Here is a 23,244-nt window from a genome sequence, read left to right as displayed (position 1 = left end):
TTCCGATCTTCTGTTCTCCAGGCGGGCTCCTGATTGCTAAAACTTGAAATAAATGCCTCTGTTCTCCAGGCGGGCTCCTGATTGCTAAAACTTGAAATAAATGCCTCAAAAATGCCTCTGTTCTCCAGGCGGGCTCCTGATTGCTAAAACTTGAAATAAATGCTTTCTCGCGGGCTCCTGATTGCTAAATCTTGAAATAAGTGCCTCTGTTCTCCAGGCGGGCTCCTGATTGCTAAAACTTGAAATAATGGTCTCCGCGGCAATAACCCTCCGGGCGGGCTCCTGATTGCTAAATCTTAAAATAAATGCCTCTGTTCTCCAGGCGGGCTCCTGATTGCTAAAACTTGAAATAAATGGCTCTGTTCTCCAGACAGGCTCCTGATTTCTAAATCTTGAAATAGATGCCTCTGTTCTCCAGGCGGGCTCCTGATTGCTAAAACTTGAAATAAATGCCTCTGTTCTCCAGGCGGGCTCCTAATTGCTAAATCTTGAAATAAATGTCGATGTTCTCCAGGCGGGCTCCTGATTGCTAAAACTTGAAATAAATGCCTCTATTTCAATCAAAGAAAAATCTTGTCAGTTTAAAAATGGTGGTTAGTTGTTGGCATTCTTGCTGAAGACATCTCCGCTGCTGTGTTTTGCCTTGCCTTGCTTCTTGAACTGGCCCCGAACCATTTGCCTTTCTGACTGACTTTCGACCCCCACGACCTTCCATGACTTGAGTGTTTCATACCCAGACTGTTGCTTCTGCCTCTCTGACCCCTTTTATCTGAAACTTTGCATCCCCCATAAAACTACCCAATCAAACCACCGATGAAACTTGCGGTGACTCTTTGTATCTTACTTTGCATCATGCCATCTTTGGTACGTCTGGCCCCACTATGCTTTTGCAATTGGGAGACTGGTAGTGAGCCTCGACATCCTTTCTTCTTTGTTTTGAACGCGACTGACATTGCAACATCTTGAAGAACAAACCTCAAAAGTAATGAAATGCAATGACCTTGAGAGTTAAGGATAAAAGAATCCATAACCGGACGATTTACAAAAAGGAAAGAAAAGGAAAAGGGACTTATCTGAGTGGAACAACTGGTACCATTGATCGTGACATGCATTTCGGACTAATCGGCACAATCCGCCCAACCAATCAACTTTCACCTGCCACGCTTTATTTTCCATAATCCTGATTTCATCAACCAAACCCTAACCTTGTTCATCCTGCAGTGTCTTGAACGGTTTTCACCCACAGACCTATCTCATTTGATTTCTCTCAACTCACTTTCGCCTTATGGTGCCCGTGAGGGTTTTCACCAATAAGACTCTCTTATTTTTCATTTCTCTCAGCTCGCGTCACCTTACGGTGCCCGTGAGGGTTTTCACCAATAAGACTCTCTCATTTTGGATTTTTCCAGCTTGAACCAGAGTGTTGCCCCTGACATGAATTACCTTTACCCGTTTGACTTGGCATTTATTTAAGACTGATCGGAAGGTCTTTCTTTGGACAGTAATGTGGGCTTTTGGATAGGGTTAGAAAGAAAGGGTATCAAGGGCTCAAAACAATTCAAATGGGTTAAAAATTACAACTTTCGGAATCAGATTTCTTACAACAACCACAACTTCGGCCCCAGTTTCTTTCTTGGGGACTTTTGGATTTTTATTTTGGTGTGACTGAACCTCAGAGAGAGGCTGCCTACGTATCCTTTCAAAATCAAGTCAAACGTAGTTCAGGTCATAAAATTACTTTGTTGCTGTGATTTTTCCTTTTTTTTCTTCCACTTTCTCTTCTTTTCTTTTCTTTCTTCCTTTCTCTTTTTTGTTGTTTGTTTTTTTCTTTTTCTTTTTTTTCCTTTTCTTTTTCTTTTTCTTCTCTTTTCTCTTCCTTTTTTCTTTCTTTTCTTCTTCCTTTTTCCTTCTCTCTCTTTCCATTCTTTTCTTTTCTCTTTTTCCTTGACTTATCTTTCACGCTTGTGTTTCTGATCTTTGCTACTGATTCCGAAAGAGGGGTATGAAAGAAAATGAATGAGGCTCAAATGGGATAACAAAGGATAAAGTGTTTGGATAGCAGAACAAAATGCCTTCCTCATTCCAATCTTCAAAACATGCCAAGTACAAACAAATACAATTAAAACAAAGAAGATCATACATAATATCTCTTGACCGCATTGAAATTGATGGACATTTCAACACATTTGCCTTCTATGTCTGCCAAATATGAAGCACCATTGGACAACACTCTCGTCAAGATGAATGGCCCCTGCCAATTTGGGGCGAACTTACCTTTGGCCTCGGCCTGATGTGGAAGGATACGTCTCAACACTTGCTGACCTACTTCAAACTTCCGTGGACGCACCTTCTTATTATATGCTCTTGCCATTCTCTGTTGATACAATTGGCCATAACACACTACTGCCATTCTTTTCTCATTGATCAAACTCAATTGCTCAGGCAGGTTCTGACCCACTCATCATCATCAATTTCGGCTTCAGCGACAATCCGAAGGGATGGGATTTCAACTTTTCAGAATTAGCTTGGCTTTTGGAACTGGGCCGAAGATTCCTCATGCATGTCATGTCATTGAAACCAGCCTAAAAGAACTGTGTAAGGAAGAAAAGAAAAATAAAAATAAAACTATCAGGAATGATGAAAAAGGGAAATTGCATTTCATTGAAATGAAAAGATAGCAAGGTTTAACACATCCAAACGGATGGAACATAGAATTTGAATCACAACCCTGGAATAATCCAGACAACTAAAAGGAAATCAAAACCCACTACCAAAATTCCCTCCGAGTAGGAAGAGGAGTAGCTTCCCAATTGTTGATCTTCACATTCGGCTTGACAAAATGCACCTCTTCGTCACCAGAGCCTCCCCTAATTTCCACCGTGTTTACTTCATCAAATAAACTTTGGAACCTCTCAAATAAAATCCTCATCAAAGACAACCACCGGCTTTTGAACTGCTGACACCGGATGCTTCACTACCCCTGGCTTGACAATGACGGGATCTGTGTGGGCTTCTTAGGCTCCCCTCCCTTATGCACTATCTCGATCGTATTTGTCTCATGATGGGCCGTCAATGGATTCTGGTTGATATCGGGCGCCTTTTTTGCCCATGCTTGATACATCTTGGCCATCTGTTGTTTCAATTTATACATCTCTTCTTTCATCACATTAACATCCACCTCTTCCACCTTTCTCGAAGGATCGATAACACTCGCGTCAAGTTCCTAGTTGGCCATGATCAACTTGTTTTTTTTTTGACCGGGTGTTGTAGGAGTGAGTTGCCAAAATGCCAATCAACTAACCACCTGTCTGGACTCATCATCAACAACAACTTTGTTAGAGGTTAGAGCATTAATAGATAGGCAACCACAGATTTTGGGAATGAATGCACCTAAGCAGTTAACCATTTCTACTATTCCTTTGCTTGGTTGCATGCGTCATCCCGTCTTTCTTTTTTCTTTATTTGCGATGCCTTTTCTCTCATTCTTCCCCCTTGTTTTTCCATTGTTTATTTCTTGCCTTTCCCTATTTTCTTTTAATTTTCTCTCTTATGTTTCCCCTTTTTTTTCCTTTTTCCTTCTTTTCCTCTTGCCTCGGTTTTTCTTTTTCCTATTCTCTCATTTCCTCAAAATTGTTTTTCCACTCTTTTCTTTCCTATTCTCTTGCTCTCTTTTTATTTTCTCTTGTTTGCCTTTTTTGTTTTTGGTTACGGTCGAATCCTATGGAGATTGCATACGTATCATGACCCCGCATGAATCAGACCAAGCGTAGTTCTTGCAAATAAACGCAAAAATAAGGAAACAATAATAATTATTTTTTGAGATTTTCACTTTTCCTTAATAAAATTCCTATTACAAAGTTACTAAACTATTTGTTTTTCTTAAAAAGGAAAATTACAAAACAGACTCAAAATAGCGAAATATAGACTCGACAACTAGGAATACATCAAAGCTTCAAATCCTGGGGCCCGCGGGGCATCATTCGGCATCGCCGCGGGCCTGCGTGCAAGACCCCTTTGTAACTGCTCCAAATCATTCATAATCTGACGAACAGATATCATTACTGTAGCAGAGAAAGTGGTACGACCCATTCTTTCACCGGCTTGACATTTCATGACAATATAATCTGCAATGCCTCTAATTCTTTCCCTGGTCTAGCCTTTTTCTTAGGGGAGTCGGCTTATTTGCTGGTTGCGAGCCTCTAACACCTGGGAGTCGTGGAAATGATGGTCTTGCAATAGCTTTATTTCTTTCTCCATCTCGGCCATTAGCCTATAGCACTGTTCCCTTTCAGCCTGAAATTCTTTGTCCTGCCGGGCAGCCTTATCTTCAAGGGTGTTCATCTTTCTTTTCGGATTAGCAATGGTTCCCTCATAATTTCTTTTCATTTGTTGCATAAATTGGGCTCTTTCCTCTGTCTTCTTTGCTCATTGTGCCCGGAGTTTTGCCATATTCCCCTCAGATTTCTCCAACTCATCTTGGCCCTCTAAGACTTGCTTTTTCAGCCCATTTATCAATCTCTCATCGGATCGACTTCTTTCTTGATTTTTAGCAGCTATTTTCATTTGTCTGATTTGCTCTTTAAGAACCCCATTCTCTTGAATCAATTTCTTTTTATCACCTTCGTCAGCCGCATCTTGCACACTCTTTTCAAATTGAAGGTCTCGGACTTGCTGCTCCAGCGCCCCTATCCTGGCCCGGTATTCTTTTTCCTTAGCTAGCCAATCCCATTGTACCTGGGCTCCGTCAGTGAATTGTTGTACATGTGGCCTTTTGGCGGGTCTCTCGAGAATCTGAAACCTTTTGCCGAACCAGGTCAAGTATTTGGGGTCTACATCGCCTTTAGCCCGATCCTGTACTATAGTCTTAGGCTCAAGGTACCTACACTCATTCCATATTTGTCGGATTTTTCCTTCTGGAAATGCAGCTTTTGGACCTAACTCAATGATTTGTCCGCTTAGGTATTCATCATTGTGAACAGTTTGGAATCTTCCTAGTTGCCTCAGAACTCGGTAAGGAGCGTAGGGTTGGATGCTTAGGATGCCCATCAAAAGAATATAAGGTACTTCTGCCGATGTGTATACAGCCTCAGTAGCGGGAAGCCACCCGAAAGCCCATTCAACTTTATCTGCCGTCAAAGATCTCAAACACGATAGCCAAGCCTCGGTGCCCTCGGGGAACTCAATACCTGTTACCCAGGTTCCAAACTCCTCGATACAACTCAGTCCGGTTAAACCATAGTTCATATACCCCGTGCGATGACAAAGGTGTTCCTGTATCCCTAACTATAACAACAGATTACAACCCTGAAAGAATTTTACACCCTCTCGGCATAAGGTCAAAGCTCGATACAATTATGCCACAATCAGGGGAACCACCGTGCTGTTAGACTTCTTTATAGCAACATCCAACATTCCCACAAGGCCAATATGTGACCGTTTTTTCGTGGGCAGATCACGACCCCCAAAAAAGCTACCATGAAAGTCAATCCCCGCCGGGCCTCCCATTTATCTTTGTTCCCGGCGTGTCAAACCGGTGTTAGGCTCCTCGAAACCTCGCGGGTTGCCATATCGGTGGTATAGGAAATGAAGTGTGCAACACCCTTCTGCTAGATGCTTATCTTGAATGTCCCGACTAATGCTCAACAGGTCCAAGAATCTGTGGAGGGTGACTGGTCTTGGTGCCAATGGGTATCTGCTCCTAAGGTTCCTGTTGAGACCCGCATATCCCGCAATCTCCTCTAGTGTGGGTGTAAGCTCGAAGTCCGAGAATCGGAATACGTTACGAGTTGGGTCCCAAAAAGGTACCAATGCTTCAATAATATCCGTTCTTGGCTTAATGTTCAATAGTCCGACGAGGCCACCCAGAATCTTTACCACTGTTTCCCTGATACCTTTTCCTAAGTCGTTCTACCACATGTGAAGCTTCAAAGGAATCTCACTCAGGACTGAGAAGGTTTCGATGCCAACTGCAGTCATCCTGCACCTTTATTTAAAGGAATTTAAGGAAAAGTGTGACTATTTTAAGAAAACTGGCTATTTAATGACTCATTTTGACTTAAAAGAAAAAGTGGCTATTTTCGAAAAAAATTTATTTAAGAAATAAAGACTCGGTTTTGCAAATACGGCCTTTCACCACTTCCGGGAGGGAGATTTTAAGGTTGTGCCCGCAAACCATTTAAAAATGACTCAGGGTGGCTGTTCTTGCAAAAACAGCCTTCCGGCGCCCTTTTTTGGGAGATTCAGCTTATTTTAAACAAGAATGGCGTCACCCGACTTATTTTGACAAAAAATTAAAATTTTGGCATTTTTAGCTATTTTTGCAAAAGGAAGGTTGGATCCGATGAGGGTTGCCTACGTATCTCACATCCGGTGAGAATCAAACCAGCGTAGTTCGGGCAGATTTGTCAAAACCTAATATTTTTGAAAATCTTTTTCTCTCTTTTTCAAATATTTCCTCTTTTTTTATTTTTTGAAAATCCGGCAGCATTTTGGTACTATTCGGGCATTGGTTTTTTCCAGACAAGTGGTTACCCTTACTTAGCCCTAACACTGCTGTTTTTCAATTTTCTCTCATTATCTACAAGACGATCAACATGCAAATCCAAAGCAAATGAATGCACAAATAGCACGTAAGATGCATCAGGATGGTCTTTTCGTTTCAGGTCACCTGTCCTAGACAGACCCAACCCCTATGTTGAGTCCCCTAAGTCAAATGCACATGATGCAAACAAACGTTCTTACTAGGGATCCGACATGAGGTTTTGTTCTTCTAGGTTTAAACCCTAGGTTTATTGGTCTAGACCTGGCTTACGCGAGCGGATAACTCGGGCCGAGGGGGAGGCAGTGTACCGGGGATACAGAAGCTCCGCCGGCTTAGCAACTTATCCAAACCTCGTTCTAAATGGGAAAAGACTCTAAACAGAAGAGAAGCTACACGAAGTGCACCCTTCTCCATGATGTAGAAGACTCAGAGAGAGGAAGGGATTCATAACAGTTTATATACAATTCAACAAATATCAAAGTGGTAAAACATTTAGCACATATAGCATGTAGGAAAATTAGATAACGCCAAATATAACGATTTATCTAAGCTCGAATTCTGAACCCTGAACCAACAGTTCTGGGTTCTTTTCCCCAGCAGAGTCGCCAGAGCTGTCACACCTCCTTTTTTCTTACTATACCCCGTAAAGGGTATAATAAAGGGAGTTTTTCCAATTAAAGGACAATCGAAACGAGATTCGTCCATTAAGTGATTCAGAGTCGCCACTTGGGAGATTTATGGTATCCCAAGTCACCGGTTTGAATCCCGAATCGAGGAAAGGGTTTGACTTTGTTTAACAGTCGCGAACCAGAAATCCGGGTAAGGAATTCTATTAACCCGGGAGAAGGGGTTAGGCACTCCCGAGTTTCGTGGTTCTAGCACAGTCGCTCAACTGCTATATTTGGCTAAAATCTAATTTTAATACATGTTATCCTATTGTGCAATTATTAAAATTAATTACCGCTTTTAATTAAATTTTTAAGAAATTGAACGTCGTTTAAAATATGTTTTTGGATCACGTCACATGAAATGCACCCGGATCCTCGACACATTTTATTCAACATTTTGGGATTTGGATTTGGGTCGCATGAAATGCACACCCGAAATTTGGAAGGTAACATTATTAAAGAATGTGCCTAAAGCAACTAACGTGTTACTAACTATGCGGGGGGCCATAAAAATTTGCTAAATGGCACGTCCCGAATTCTAAGTATTTTAATAAAGTAATTAAAGAGGGCCCCGCGATTTGTGATTTTATTTGGCGCGGCGCACCTCAATTTGTTTTAAAAGGACATCCTAAAGACGAAATAATATTATCTATAAGAATTGTCTCTAAAACAAAATCTTAATTTGTTAACACTACGAATTAACTAATATTATGATATTCAAGGAAATTCGGGCCCCAAGCTCAAGTCCAAACTCGAAAAAGGCGATCTCCAGTACTAAAGAAACCCTTAGCTCGAGTCCGCTACTTAATTTGAAAGGCCCAAAGTCTACCATTTAATTATTAACGGATCAATTATTAGTTCGAACCTGGGCCCTAAATGGATCCAGTCCACATGAGAGGCACGTGAGAGCCAAGGGCTTTAAAAAGCTAAAAAAAAAAAATAGGCCTGCCTTAACACGCTGAGCCAGAATTGAAATTGGGCTCAAGGCAGGCCCAAATTGAGCGAAGCCTTCCCAAGTGTGAGAGGGGAAGACTTTGGCGACTGAAATTAAGCAACACTAGAGGAAAGTTCTCTAACTAGAAATGTATGAACAAGCTGAACTAGAAAAATCTGAAGATTTCCCAAACTCGAATTAAAACATTCATGCCAACATTTCAGCTCTTAAACCTAAACTAACGCAAACACGAAGCAACCCTGATATAGGAAAATCAGTGTTTACATTTACCCAATCCATTTAGCCACAAATCGATTTAAACATGATACAGGAAAGCGAGATTGAACTAAACTTTTTACTTCTAATCCTCAACGGATTAACGAGAACTGATTATCTACAATTCCATTTCCATTTTAGCATGCATCAATCGAACCTCCTTACAAAAATACAATGTAAACCAAACACATAAGCTGCTCGGCTCAAAGCACAAGCCCAGATGGCTGATAAGCCAAGCCCTTTACATACCAACTTGCTTAAGCTCAACTAGACAAATATTCACTTGTTAGCCATGTTTGTTATATGAACACATACATTTTAAATCAAACTGTACTTAAACAAAAATTCCTAAGCATGCTCTTTAACGTTGAAACTAAATCTTCTACTCGATCCCAAACACAACCTTATAATATGCATGTAAAAGCTTAGGCTACACCTATTATTACAGATCTACTACATAACTTGAAACAATAAAAGGATAGAGAAAAAAACTAAATCAAATAAGCTTGCATTCCATTGAATTTCACTCAGATTACATATCCAATATTCTGCAAATGTCCAAAGGCTATAGAGATACCTGGAGAACAAAACGATAGAAGAAATGAGGACAACAGCAGTGAGGAGCAGCAGCAGTCAATAGCAAGACAATCAATAGAGCAGCAACTTAGATCAATGAACCCAGATTCAATGTTGAAATCAAGCTCCAAATATCAAACTTAACTTCGAACCAGAACCAGAATCCAAGCTAGACTATCTTGAAACCCCAAATAACTCGTAAATAAACCCAGAAATTAACAAAAATTGAACTAGGATGCAGAACCAATGAAACAGTAAAATTGATGTTTTTTTTTTTGTATTTTTGCTATCTAACTATGGTGTGCTATCAATTCTCCAAATCTGATTTTTTTTTCTCAAAAAAAAATGTCCAGCCCCCTCTAAAGAGTGACGCAGGGGTCCATATATAGGCAGCCCCATCCCAAATAAGCATTTCCCATTTTGCCCTTCTCCCACCCAATTACTTTTACTCTTTTAACCCCCTAGAGGAATCTGAAAAACCTATCCCCAACAAACTCACATTCTTCCATCTTATAGAAGCTCCCATCCTAATAGAATTGATTCTTTCTTAATAAGAAATCCCTGAATTACCCTTTTTCCAATTAAATATTACTGTCCTTGACCTTGTCCTTAGGACCCTTATGGTTTTTGGAATTACAATTGACTCCCTACGAATCCCTAAAGACTGACAAACACAACCAACAAAACAGGAGAACACCTATTAGGATCAAAAATAGAATTCTTCAATGAAACACCACAAGTTGATGACAATTAAAACAACATTATACACACAGTCTTCCCAGTATTACTTACACTAGCATGCAAACGGAAGCCTAATTAGATACTTAGACTTAAATCATAATTGAAATAGTTCTAGACCTAAACTAATTGACTTGAGACAAACATACGAAGACTGAAATCCATGTGATTGACTTAATCAGGACAAACATGATGTTAATTCGAAACTCAGAAAAGAAAAGAAAAGGAAGATGAGGAGAAAAGTGAATCAATTTAAACATGAGTAAACAAGAAAATCTTACCTAATTACCACGACCTGAGACAGACTCCAACCAAACTCGAAACGGAAAACCCCCAAAACTCCACTCAGGCTTTGGCTTCAGGAACCCTAGATTTGAATTTCGACCAGTCTTGGAGGCCTTTGAGAGGGTTTGATGTTGAATGTTGGATGGGGGGACAAGGTGATCACAGGGTATGATTTTGGGATGATTTGGTGGTGGCTCCGCCACCAGAGAATTTGTGGCGGCGCTAGGGTTCATAGTTTTAAATTTTACATTCGAGGATCTTCAGGCTTGTTTGATGGAAGATAGTGATGCATTCAGGGGGAGGGGAGGGGGTCGAGATGAGTTAGTGGTATGAATTTGGTAGCGATTGGGGTGGTTTGTGTCATCGCCGCCGGCGGGCTTGACGGAGTGTATCAGGGCGGCGGCTCTAGGGTTTGTGAGGGATGAGGTCGATGAGAGACGAAGGGGGTGGGGGGTGCCCTTCAGACACTCTTATATCAGGAGGACCCTACTTCGTAGCCGTTAGATCTGAAAATCTCGACGGCCAAGATTTGCTTACCTGAGACGGTGTTGTTTCGGTTTATGGGGAGACTGGACCGGGTTTTGTGAACGGTTCGGGCTGTGACAAATGGATTTGAGGGACAAAATCGTTGGGCCTAGTGTAACGACCCGGCCGGTCGTTTTTGGAATTTACGTACTGATCCCCCATTAACTACTTCCCCTAAGTTCATTTCTGCTATTTTGGTATGTCGTGACATTCGGTGTTAAGTTTTTGGAGAGTTTTGGGACACTTAGTCCCTAAATAAGAGCTTAAGTGTTGAAAAATGGTCCGTAGTCGGAACAGTGTGAAGACAACCTCGGAATGGAAATCTGATGGTTCCGTTAGCTTTGTTAGGTGATTTCGGGGTTGGGAGCATGTTCGGAATGTATTTTGGAAGTCCGTATCTTATTTAGGCTTGAAATGCCGAAGTTTGAATTTTTGAAGTTTCCGGTCCAATAGTGAGTTTTTGATCCGAGGGTCGGATTGGAATTCCGGAAGTTACAGCAGTTTCGTCATGTCATTTGGGATGTGTGTGCAAAATTTCAGGTCATTCAGACGAGGTTCGGGTAGGTTTTTGATCGAAAGCGTGTTTTGTTGGAAATTGAAGTTCCTAGGCTTGAATCCTTGATTTAATCGGGTTTCCGGTGTTGTTTTAGGTGTTTTTAAGATTGGTACAAGTTTGAATAAGGTATTAGGCGATTTTGAGTGGGTTTTGAAGTGAAGATCACTGGGTAATGATTCTTTGGTCCCTTCTTGTTATATTTCATCATTATATATTTAAATACATAATCGGAATTCGAATTTGGGATAAAAAATTGGATAATTTGGGGTAAAACTTCATTACCTAAACTATTGAGTTTTGAGTGGGCATTTGACCTCCGATTTGGGAGATTTTTATATGGTTAGACTCGTCAGGGTATGAGGGTTCTAAAAATGTGAAAATTATTCGATTCCGAGGCGTTGGCCTGAAGGGCATTTTGTCATTTCACCAAATTTCACGCCGTAGCTTTGAATTTAATAGCAAAACCAGGTGTTTGTGATGTTATTTACAATGTGTAATTGAATTGAATAGATTTGGGCCATTTGGAGTCGGATACTCGTGGCAACAGCGTGGTTTCTAATTGATATTGAGCCGGTTCGAGGTAAGTGGCTTGTCTAACTTTGTGTGGGGGACCTTTTTCCCTTAGGATATGATCTTGAATATTTGAATGCCTCGTACGTGAGGTGACGAGCGCGTACTTGAGCTAATTGTTGTAAATCCGTTTCTACTTGAAGCATTTAAATTGAGATTTCTTGTTTACTTGTTCATTTTAAACTTTAAGTTTGTACTTGTACTAGCTTAGAGACTTATTTTTAGTTGGCTTACTTGCTTATTTGTTTTAACTGTGCTATTTGTACTCTGTGAAGCATGTTAGGCTATAATTTACTACTTCTTTTCCTGATTTTTAGCATTGTTCCGAGATTTATGAATCGTTGTTGTTGTGTGTTTAATTTGAGACTACGGGACGGCTTCCCGGGAGATCCCCCCCTGTACTTGAGATATTCTGGACTGAGGGTGCGGGATACCAAGCGATCCCTAGCACATGTGTTTCTATATGTATATATTGGGATACCAAGAGATCCCCGACTTACTTATTGAGGATACCAAGAGATCCTCGGGATACCGAGAGATCCCCAGTGTTGATGATGAGGATACCAAGAGATCCTCGGGATACTGAGAGATCCCCAGTGTTGATGATGAGGATACCAAGAGATCCTCGGGATACCAAGAGATCCCCCGGCTACCATTCCTTGTTGAGAGCAGTTTTCCGTGTATTGCTACCTTTGTTTTCTATTATTGTTCTTCATTATTTACTTGGTTTAGATTCTCGATGTAGACTTTATTTAAACTGTTTCTGTTATCTCATTATTTATTATGTTATCTTAGTAGGGCCCTGACCTTCCTCGTCACTACCCGACCGAGGTTAGGCTTGGCACTTACTGAGTACCGCTGTGGTGTACTCATGCCCTTTCTGCGCATGTTTTTCATGTGCAGATCCAGGCACCTCCTCTCAGGCGCACTATCCTTGAGGCGAGCAGATACACAGAGACTTCGAGGTATATCTGCCGCGTCCGCAGACCAGGAGTCTCTATTCTGTTCCAACTTTAGTATTTAGTTTATTCCTTTTCCTCTCAGTTGTTTAGATATTCTGGAGTTAGAGCAGCGTACTATGTTTCTGTTAGCCTGTGGTTCCCGTGAGTTTCCGGCTTTTGGGATTTAGTTGTAGACTTCCGCATTTCTTTTGAGTTGTATAGGCCGAGCGGCCTTATATGCAGTTATTATTTTAATATGTTTAGCTTTATTCAACCATTTCGCAAGTTAACTTGTTATTACCGCATTGATAGGCTTACCTAGTTATAGGAACTAGGTGCTATCACGACATGTTCATGGAGGGTGAACTGGGGTCGTGACAAGTTGGTATCAGAGCTCTAGGTTCATAGGTGTCACGGAACACAGGCCGGTTTATTAGAGTCTCGCTGATCGGTACGGAGACGTCTGTACTTATCTACGAGGGGCTATGTAACTGTTTAGGAAAAATCTTCATTTCATTTGAATTCCTCGTCGTGCGATATTTTTGGACATCAATTATAAACTTCTGACTTCTATTCTCTCACAAATGGTGAGGACACGTGCTACTCGAGATGATCAGGCACCCGCGCCCCCTACTGCAGCCGCCAGAGCACCTGCGCGAGCTGCCGCCGAGGTACCACCAGCAGATCCAGCCGGAGCCCAGGCACCTGGCACACCTACTACTGCCACTACAACTCCAGCGCTCCAGGAGACTTTGGCTCAGTTCATGAGCATGTACACCACCTTGGCTCAGGCAGGGTTGCTTCCCATTGCTGCAGCCACATCCCAGGTCGGGGGAGGAGCACAGACCCCCGCCGTCCGCACTCCTGAGCAGTGAGTGCAGGTTGATCAGGCTCCCGAGATTATTCCGGCACCGCCTGCAGCGCCAGTTCAGCCCGAGGATGGGTCAACTGCTTCAGAGGACAAGCAGCGGAGACTTGAGAGGTTCAAGAAGTATGATCCCCCAGTGTTCAGTGGATTAGCATCAGACGATGCTTTGGGATTTCTAGAGGAGTGTCATCGTATTCTTCGCACTATGGGCATAGTGGAGTCCAGCGGGTTTCTTTCACTGCTTTTCAGCTTCGGGGAGCCGCCTATGATTGGTGGCGGACTTATGAGATAGATAGTCCAGTCGAGGCTGCTACACTGACTTGGACCCAGTTCTCGGATATGTTTATAAGAGAGTTTGTCCCCCAGAGTCTCAGGGATGCATGGCGCGCAGAGTTTGGGCATTTGCGCCAGGGTGCTTTGACCGTTTCAGAGTATGCTATCCGTTATACCAGGTTGGCCAGGCATGCACCGGCTTTGGTTGCTACAGTTCGGGAGAGAGTTCGCAGGTTCATTGAGGGTCTTATTCCACCCATCAGATCTAGCATGGCTCGAGAGTTGGAGATGGACATTCCATATCAGCAGGTAGTGAGCATTGCTAGGAGGATTGAGGGTATGCTCGCCAGGGAGGGAGGAGAGAGGGAAGCTAAGAGGTCTCGAGGGTCGGGTCACTACTCTGGTGCCCGTACTCCATCAGCAGGTCGTTATGGCAGAGGTTATTCGGGTCGCCCTATACATTCAGCTCTTCCAGCAGCCGGCAGTACTCCAGCTCCACCTACACCTCAGGAGCCTTATTATGCACCTCCAGTTTCTAGCGCGCCTCCCGCGCAGGGTGCTTCCAGAGGTCAGTCCAGCAGACCTGGCCCTAGTCAGTCACAGGCACCGCGTCCTCCCAGAGCTTGTTACGAGTTTGGTGATACACGTCACTTGGTGAGGGATTGCCCCAGACTTGGGAGGAGCGCGCCCCTACAGACTTCTCAGCCACAGCGTGCTCCTCAGGGTTCTCAGGCCATGGTCACAGCTCCAGCTGCTACCCCACCTGCCCAGCCGGCTAGGGGCGGAGGTCGGGGAGATAGAGGTCGCCCTCGCGAGAGGGGCCGGGCCAGATATTATTGTATTCCTGCTCTCACTGAGGCTGTTACCTCTGACTCTGTTATTACAGGTATTATATTGGTTTGTCACAGAGAGGCATCGGTTCTATTCGATCCGGGCTCTACTTACTCTTATGTGTCTTCTTACTTTGCTCCGCATTTGGGTGTGCCTCGGGATTCTTTGAGTGCCCCCGTTTATGTTTCTACTCCTGTGGGAGATTCTCTTGTTGTGGACCGCGTTTATCGGTCATGTTTGGTTACTATTCGTGGTTTTGAGACCAGAGCAGATTTATTGTTACTCGGTATGGTGGATTTTGACATTATTCTGGGCATGGACTGGTTGTCGCCCCATTTTGCTATTCTTGATTGTCACGCCAAGACCGTGACGCTGGCTATGCCAGGTATCCCGCGTGTTGAGTGGAGTGGTACTTTAGATCACACTCCCAGTAGAGTTATCTCTTTTCTTAAAGCTCAGCGCATGGTTGAGAAGGGGTGTGCCGCGTATTTGGCTTATGTGAGAGATGTTAGTGTTGATACCCCTTCTGTTGATTCTGTTCCAGTGGTACGGGATTATCCCGATGTATTTCCAGCTGATCTTCCGGGCATGCCGCCTGACATAGACATTGATTTTGGCATTGATCTGTTGCGGGGCACTCAGCCCATTTCCATTCCTCCGTATCGTATGGCTCCTCCTGAGTTGAAGGAGTTGAAGGATCAGTTGCAGGAATTGCTTGGTAAGGGTTTTATTCGACCTAGTGTTTCACCGTGGGGTGCTCCTGTTTTGTTTGTGAAGAAAAAGGATGGTTCTATGCGCATTTGTATTGACTACCGCCAGTTGAACAAGGTTACAGTGAAGAACCGTTATCCTTTGCCTCGTATAGATGATCTGTTTGATCAGCTTCAGGGCGCACAGATGTTTTCTAAGATTGACTTGCGCTCAGGTTACCATCAGTTGAAGATTCGGGAGCCAGATATCCCGAAGACTGCCTTCAGGACTCGATATGGCCATTACGAGTTCCTTGTCATGTCATTTGGGCTGACCAATGCCCCTGCAGCTTTCATGCACTTGATGCACAGTGTGTTCAGGCCTTATCTTGACTCGTTCGGGATTGTTTTCATTGATGATATTCCGGTGTACTCCCGGAGTCGGGAAGATCATGAGCAGCACTTGAGGACCGTGCTTCAGACCTTGAGAGAGAAGAAGTTATATGCAAAGTTCTCAAAATGTGAGTTTTGGCTTAGTTCTGTGGCATTCCTAGGCCATATGATTTCTAGCAAGGGTATTCGGGTTGATCCGATGAAGGTAGAGGCCATGCAGAGTTGGCCCAGGCCGTCCTCAGCTTCAGAGATTCGCAGTTTCCTTGGCTTGGCGGGCTACTATCGTCGTTTCGTGGAGGGATTTTCATCGATTGCTGCCCCTATGACTAGATTGACCCAGAAGGGTGCCCCATTTCAGTGGACAGAGGAGTGTGAGGCGAGCTTTCAGAAGCTCAAGACAGCTTTGACTACAGCCCCTATTTTGTTGTTGCCTACCGGTTCTGGGTCTTATACTATCTATTGTGATGCCTCGAGAGTTAGCCTTGGAGCAGTGTTGATGCAGGACGGTAGGGTGATTGCCTCCGCGTCCAGACAGTTGAGGATACATGAAAAGAATTACCCTGTCCACGACCTTGAGTTAGCTGCCATTGTTCATGCCTTGAAGATCTGGCGTCATTATTTATATGGAGTGCCTTGCGAGATCTATACTGATCATCGGAGTTTGCAGCACTTGCTCAAGCAAAAGGATCTCAATATGCGTCAGAGGATGTGGTTAGAGCTGCTGAAGAATTATGACATCACTATCCTATATCACCCGGGCAAGGCCAATGGGGTGGCGGATGCCTTGAGTCGCCGGGCGGAGAGTTTGGGGAGTTTGGCATATTTACCAGCTTCAGAGAGGCCTATGGCGATGGATGTTCAGGCCTTAGCCAACCAGTTCGTGAGATTGGATCTTTCGGAGCCCAGTCGAGTTTTAGCTTGTGTGGTTTCCCGGTCTTCCTTAGTTGATCGTATCGGGGAGCGGCAGTATGATGACCCTCATTTGCTTGCCCTTCGGGACAAGGTTCGGCGTGGAGATGCCAGGGATGTGACCATTGGAGATGATGGAGTATTGAGGATGCAGGGCCGGATTTGTGTGCCCAATGTTGATGGTCTTCGAGAGATGATTCTAGCAGAGGCCCATAGTTCGCGGTATTCCATCCATCCGGGTGCTGCGAAGATGTATCAGGACCTGAGGCAGTACTACTGGTGGAGGCGGATGAAGAAGGATATAGTTGGTTATGTTTCTAGATGCCTCAACTGCCAGCAAATGAAGTATGAGCACCAGCGCCCGGGTGGGTTGTTCCAGCAGATAGAGATTCCGGAGTGGAAATGGGAGCGCATCACCATGGATTTTGTATCTGGACTTCCACGGACCTTGAAGAAGTTTGATTCCATTTGGGTTATTGTGGACCGGCTGACCAAGTCCGCTCATTTCATTCCTGTGTGTACCACTTATTCATCGGAGCGGCTGGCGGAGATTTATATCAGGGAGATCGTCCGTTTGCATGGTATTCCAGTTTCAATCGTTTTAGACAGAGGTACTCAGTTTACATCGCGGTTCTGGAGAGTCGTGCAGCAGGAGTTAGGCACTCGGGTGGAGTTGAGCACAGCATTTCACCCCCAGACGGACGGACGGTCCGAGCGCACTATTCAGATTCTTGAGGATATGCTCTGTGCGTGTGTGATTGAGTTCAGAGGGTCTTGGGATCATTTCTTGCCACTGGCGGAGTTTTCTTACAATAACATCTATCAATCCAGCGTTCAGATGGCGCCATATGAGGCTTTATATGGTAGGAGGAGCAGATCTCCAGTGAGTTGGTTTGAGCCGGGCGAAGCCAGGCTATTGGGCACAGAGATGGTTTAGGATGCATTGGAGAAGGTTAAGGTGATTCAGGATAGACTCCGTACAGCCCAGTCCAGGCAGAAGAGTTACGCGGACAGGAAGGTTCGTGATGTTTCATATATGGTTGGTGAGCGGGTTCTGCTTCGGGTCTCGCCTATGAAAGGCGTCATGCGGTTTGGGAAGAAAGGAAAGTTGATTCCGAGGTTTATTGGCCCTTTTGAGATCTTGAGGCGAGTTGGGGAGATTGCCTATGAGCTTGCCTTACCTCCCAGTTTGGCCGGAGTTCATCCGGTATTTCATGTTTCGATGCTCCGGAGATATCACGGGGATCCGTCGCATGTGATGGATTTCAGTTCAGTCCAGCCTGACAATGATCTATCCTATGTTGAGGAGCCAGTGGCTATTTTGGACAGTCAGATCAGGAAGTTGAGGTCAAAGAATATCGCTTCAGTGAAGGTTCAGTGGCGGGGTCAGCCGGCCGAGGAGGCGACTTGGGAGACCGAGCAGGATATGCGCAGCCAGTACCCTCATCTTTTCTCTACCTCAGGTATGTTCTCTATGCTCGTTCGAGGACGAACGAATGTTTAAGTGTAGGAGGATGTAATGACCCGGCCGGTCGATTTTGGAATTTACGCCCCGGTCTCGCATTAACTGCTTCCCCTAAGTTCATTTCTGCTATTTTGGTATGCCGGGACGTTCGGTGTTAAGTTTTTGGAGAGTTTTGGGACACTTGGTCCCTAAATGAGAGCATAAGTGTTGAAAAATGGTCCATAGTCGGAACAGTGTAAAGACAACCTCGGAATGGAATCCAATGGTTCCGTTAGCTTCATTAGGTGATTTCGGGGTCGGGAGCGTGTTCAAAATGTATTTTGGAAGTCCGTAGCTTATTTAGGCTTGAAATGCCGAAGTTTGAATTTTTGAAGTTTCCGGTCCAATAGTGAGTTCTTGATCCGAGGGTCGGATTGGAATTTCGGAAGTTACAGTAGTTCCGTCATGTCATTTGGGATGTCTGTGCAAAATTTCAGGTCATTCGGACGAGGTTCGGGTAGGTATTTGATCGAAAGCGTGTTTTGTTGGAAATTGAAGTTCCTAGGCTTGAATCCTTGATTTAATCGGGTTTCCGGTGTTGTTTTAGGTGTTTTTAAGATTGGTACAAGTTTGAATAAGGTATTAGGAGATTTTGAGTGGGTTTTGAAGTGAAGATCACTAGTAATGTTTCTTTGGTCCCTTCTTGTTATATTTCATCATTATATAGTTAAATACATCATCGGAATTCGAATTTAGGATAAAAAATTGGATAATTTGGGGTAAAACTTCATTACCTAAACTATTGAGTTTTGAGTGGGCATTTGACCTCCGATTTGGGATATTTTTATATGGTTAGACTCGTCAGGGTACGAGGGTTCTAAAAAATATGAAAATTATTCGATTCCGAGGCGTTGGCCTGAAGGGCATTCTGGTCATTTCACCTAATTTTCACGCTGTAGCTTTGAATTTAATAGCAAAACCAGGTGTTTGCGATGTTATTTACAATGTGTAATTGAATTGAATAGATTTGGGCCATTTGGAGTCGGATACTCGTGGCAACAGCGTGGTTTCTAGTTGATATTGAGCCGGTTCGAGGTAAGTGGCTTGTCTAACTTTGTGTGGGGGACCTTTTCCCTTAGGATATGATCTTGAATATTTGAATGCCTCGTACGTGAGGTGACGAGCGCGTACTTGAGCTAATTGTTGTAAATCCTTTTCTACTTGAAGCATTTAAATTGAGATTTCTTGTTTACTTGTTCATTTTAAATTGTAAGTTTGTACTTGTGCTAGCTTAGAGACTTATTTTTAGCTGGCTTACTTGCTTATTTGTTTTAACTGTGCTATTTGTACTTTGGGAAGCATGTTAGGCTATAATTTACTACTTCTTTTCCTGATTTTTAGCATTGTTCCGAGATTTATGAATCGTTGTTGTTGTGTGTTTAATTTGAGACTACGGGACGGCTTCCCGGGAGATCCCCCCCTGTACTTTAGTATTTAGTTTATTCCTTTTCCTCTCAGTTGTTTAGATATTCTGGAGTTAGAGCAGCGTACTATGTTTCTGTTAGCCTGTGGTTCCCGTGAGTTTCCAGGTTTTGGGATTTAGTTGTAGACTTCCGCATTTCTTTTGAGTTGTATAGGCCGAGCGGCCTTATATGCAGTTATTATTTTAATATGTTTAGATTTATTCAACTATTTCGCAAGATAAGTTGTTATTTCCGCATTGATAGGCTTACCTAGTTGTAGGAACTAGCTGCCATCACGACATGTTCATGGAGGGTGAACTGGGGTCGTGACACCTAGAGATTTGAATTTAGAGAACAGCCCAAAACCCTCTCTTTTCTTTTCTATTTAAAAATAATTCAATTCAAAATTCCCTTTTCCCTCTCTCTTTTTTTTTTCAAAAATTAATTAAAATTAGAATTAACTCCTAGAACTTAATTAAAAAAACTAATTAAACCTATCATGATAATTAAAACAATTATTTGAAAACAAATAAACAGAAAACCTACTCAAAATCAAAGCTAGAATTAACAGTGCAATTTAAACTATTTTTGTATGATTTTCCTTTTTATACACAACTTAATTACTTAACTAATCCTAACATGTCAAGTTAAATCGAATGCACACATATTTTTTGTATTTTTAATTAATCAAAACGCGCAGGCAAAAATGCAAATAATTAACTGAAAATGTCACAGAAATCCACAAAATTGCAAATAATAAAAGAAATTATTTTGTTTTGAAACTGTAGGAGTAATTCATATAGGGCATAAATCATGTGCTCACAATGGGTCAGCAACAAGGCCGGGCAGACTTTCGTGCTCCCGGTACATTGTCCCCACCTCGGCTCGAGTTGTCCACTCGGGTAAGCCCAGTCTAGAACACAACCCAGGATCAAACCTAGAAGAACATAAACTCATGCCGGATCCCTAGTAGGAACGTTTGTTTGCATCACGTGCATTTGACTTAGGGGACTCAACACAGGAGTTGGGTCCGTCTAGGACAGGTGTACCCAAAAATAAAAGACCATCCTGATGCATCATATGTGCTACATCTTGCATTCTTCAAGGGTAAAAAGGTCATTCGGCGGACCAATGATGGTTGAGGGTAAATGAGAAAGAAAGAGGGTGAAGTGTAGAAATAAAGCAAGTAGGGCCCAGTTATGTTTTTCTTTCACATTTTTTTAAGAAAAAAAAAAAAAAAAAAAAAGAGACCAAAAAATTGAAAAATCCAAAAAGATTTTGCACTTTCCCTTTATTTTCAAGAAAGACAAAAAATATGTTTTCTCTAAATTAGTTATTTTTTTTAATTCTCGCCCGTATCCAAGCTGCCCGAACTACGCATACATGATTCTCGTCTTTTGGGGAGGGATATGTAGGCAGCCTACATAGGGTCCGGTCTTCCTAGTGAGTCTTAAGTTCTTGGCTTCGCAGGGTTAGTAGTGAAATATTGCATTTTTAACCACTTTTTAGCCACATAGGTTAATTTTGGAAAAATAGTCATAATCATGTGTTGCATGTGTCCAACAGACAGGGTTATTGTTTCACATAGCGTTCTAGGTCTTTAACATTATTTGGTCTAAATTTTCTCATACAGGTGTGGGTCTACTTACCAGAGTTTGAGCATGACAGAAGCCCCGGGAGCATCCAGTCAGGATCGCTCATTTAGCGGTTGCTTAAGGAGATTTTTTATTTTTTATTTTTTTTATGTTTTGAGTCTGTTTTTCTTTTATGTCATCTTTTACCTTCTAGTTTTGTACAGTAATGTCGAGTTTTTTTTATTATTGTACTTTCTATTTTGTATTTCAAAAAGTGTGATATAAATCAAAAATCCAAAAAAAAGAGATGTTGCGTTTTATATTTCCGTTAGAAGTTTTCTTTAGAATACTAATTCTAGGAATAAAAAAAATCATTTGAGGTGGTTTCCATTTATTGAATTATATTTAGAACTCAAAGTAAAAATTACTTTTATATTTCCTTTAGTAATTAAGACTAAAAATTCCCAAAAAACAAAAGGAGAAATTTCTTTTAATACCTCTTTAGAAGTTTTCTTTAAGATATAATTTAAAAAATTCAAGAAAAACGGATTCTCTTTTTGAGGTTCTTCTTTGGGAAATATATAAAAAGCAAAAAAAACAAAATATTCTTTTTATTTTCACTAGAACTTTATGACATTGTACATAGAAGAAAAAATATATTTTATCTTTTGTTTATCTTTAGAGTTTCTCCTTTATGCAATCAAAAACTAAAATCCAAAAACATTTTTTATCTTGCTCATTTCTCGTTTCGAAATCTTTCTTCAGGGATATCAAATGAAAATTCAAAATATTTTTCGTTGGTTTTATTCTTTAGATTCCTTCCTAAAAAAAGAATCAAAAAATATTTTTCTCTTTTAGGGTTTTTTCCTTAATAATTTTCCATAGAGTATTTATTTCAAAAAAAAATATATGCTCGTTAAGCTTGAGTTTAGAATAGGTCATAGAACATTAAGTCTAGAAAATTCAAAAAAAAAAAAAACGATTTTAGCTTCTTTAATTTCTCTTTTCTCATCTAAGTAGTCATTAAGGTAAAAAAAAAAAGAAAGAAAAAGAGACGTTAGTTTGTTTACTTTATTCCCGATCTTCCCGTACTACGCAAAGATCTGATTCATGCGGCGTCATGATACGTATGAAACCTACATAGGGTTCGATCGAATCATTTTTTTTTTAAAAAAAAAACAAAAAAACAAAAAAAAAAGGAAAAAAAAGAAAAAAAAAGAGGTGAAGTTGTGGGACGTGAGAAATGAGAGGAAAGAAAAGAGCAATAAGTAAAAAGAAAAGAGGAGAAAGGAAATAAAAAAACAAGTGGTGCTAGAAAGGAAAATGAAGAAGGAAGTGGAGCAAAAAGAGTGAAATTGGGATGATGCCATATGACCTTCATACCCTCGAAGTCATTTTAGAACCGAAAATTGTGACTAGGTGCATTGCACATAATGTGAGATTATCTTATGTTAAACGTCTTAACGCTAACGTGATGATTTCATTTTGTTCATCTTTGTTATCTTCATAGAGAAGGGTGGTTGGTTTATGGTTCTTAAAGTGGTAACTCCTCTCTACAATATAAGTCAAAAGAAAATGGCAGACAACAACATAATTGAGTTTGTTGATATCGGTGCCCGAAAGCAATTGGTTGAACAGGACACTGGGTTGGTTGATGAGGTAAGGATGACAACAAATGACGGACATGTATCAGGCTTGGATGACTGGGAAGGCACCACCCCCACCACCACCTAGCTTCTTTGATGCTACCCTTACCCATACTCCGGTCATAGTGCCAGATGATCCATCATACCCTCCAGATTCTCCCGCTCGTCACAACCTTCCCAACCACCCTAGCAGCTCCATCACTCGTCCTCCAACTACCTTTCCCAAAAATTGCCCACCTGTCATATCCACTATCCCCACGATCATAACTTCTCAACAATCTTCCCTTCTTAGATCCAACAATGAACACCCACTCAAAACTCATGATGCCCAATATTACCCCTCAGAGGTTACCCACAAGGCCCCTGACTCATACCATCATAGCCCTCGCAACGAGCCTCATGTTGAAAATGAAAAGTTCACAGGAAGGAAGTGCGAGAGGAGATGTCCAGGAAGCTGAAAGGGTTTAAAGTGCCGAAGTTTAACTTGTATGATGGACGTGGAGATCCGGTAGCCCATCTGAGGGGTTTATTGCAGTGAAATGAG

This window comes from Nicotiana attenuata, unplaced genomic scaffold (genome assembly GCF_001879085.1).
Source record: "Nicotiana attenuata strain UT unplaced genomic scaffold, NIATTr2, whole genome shotgun sequence".
In the NCBI taxonomy this organism is placed as follows: domain Eukaryota; kingdom Viridiplantae; phylum Streptophyta; class Magnoliopsida; order Solanales; family Solanaceae; genus Nicotiana; species Nicotiana attenuata.
This window is presented reverse-complemented; position numbering follows the sequence as displayed.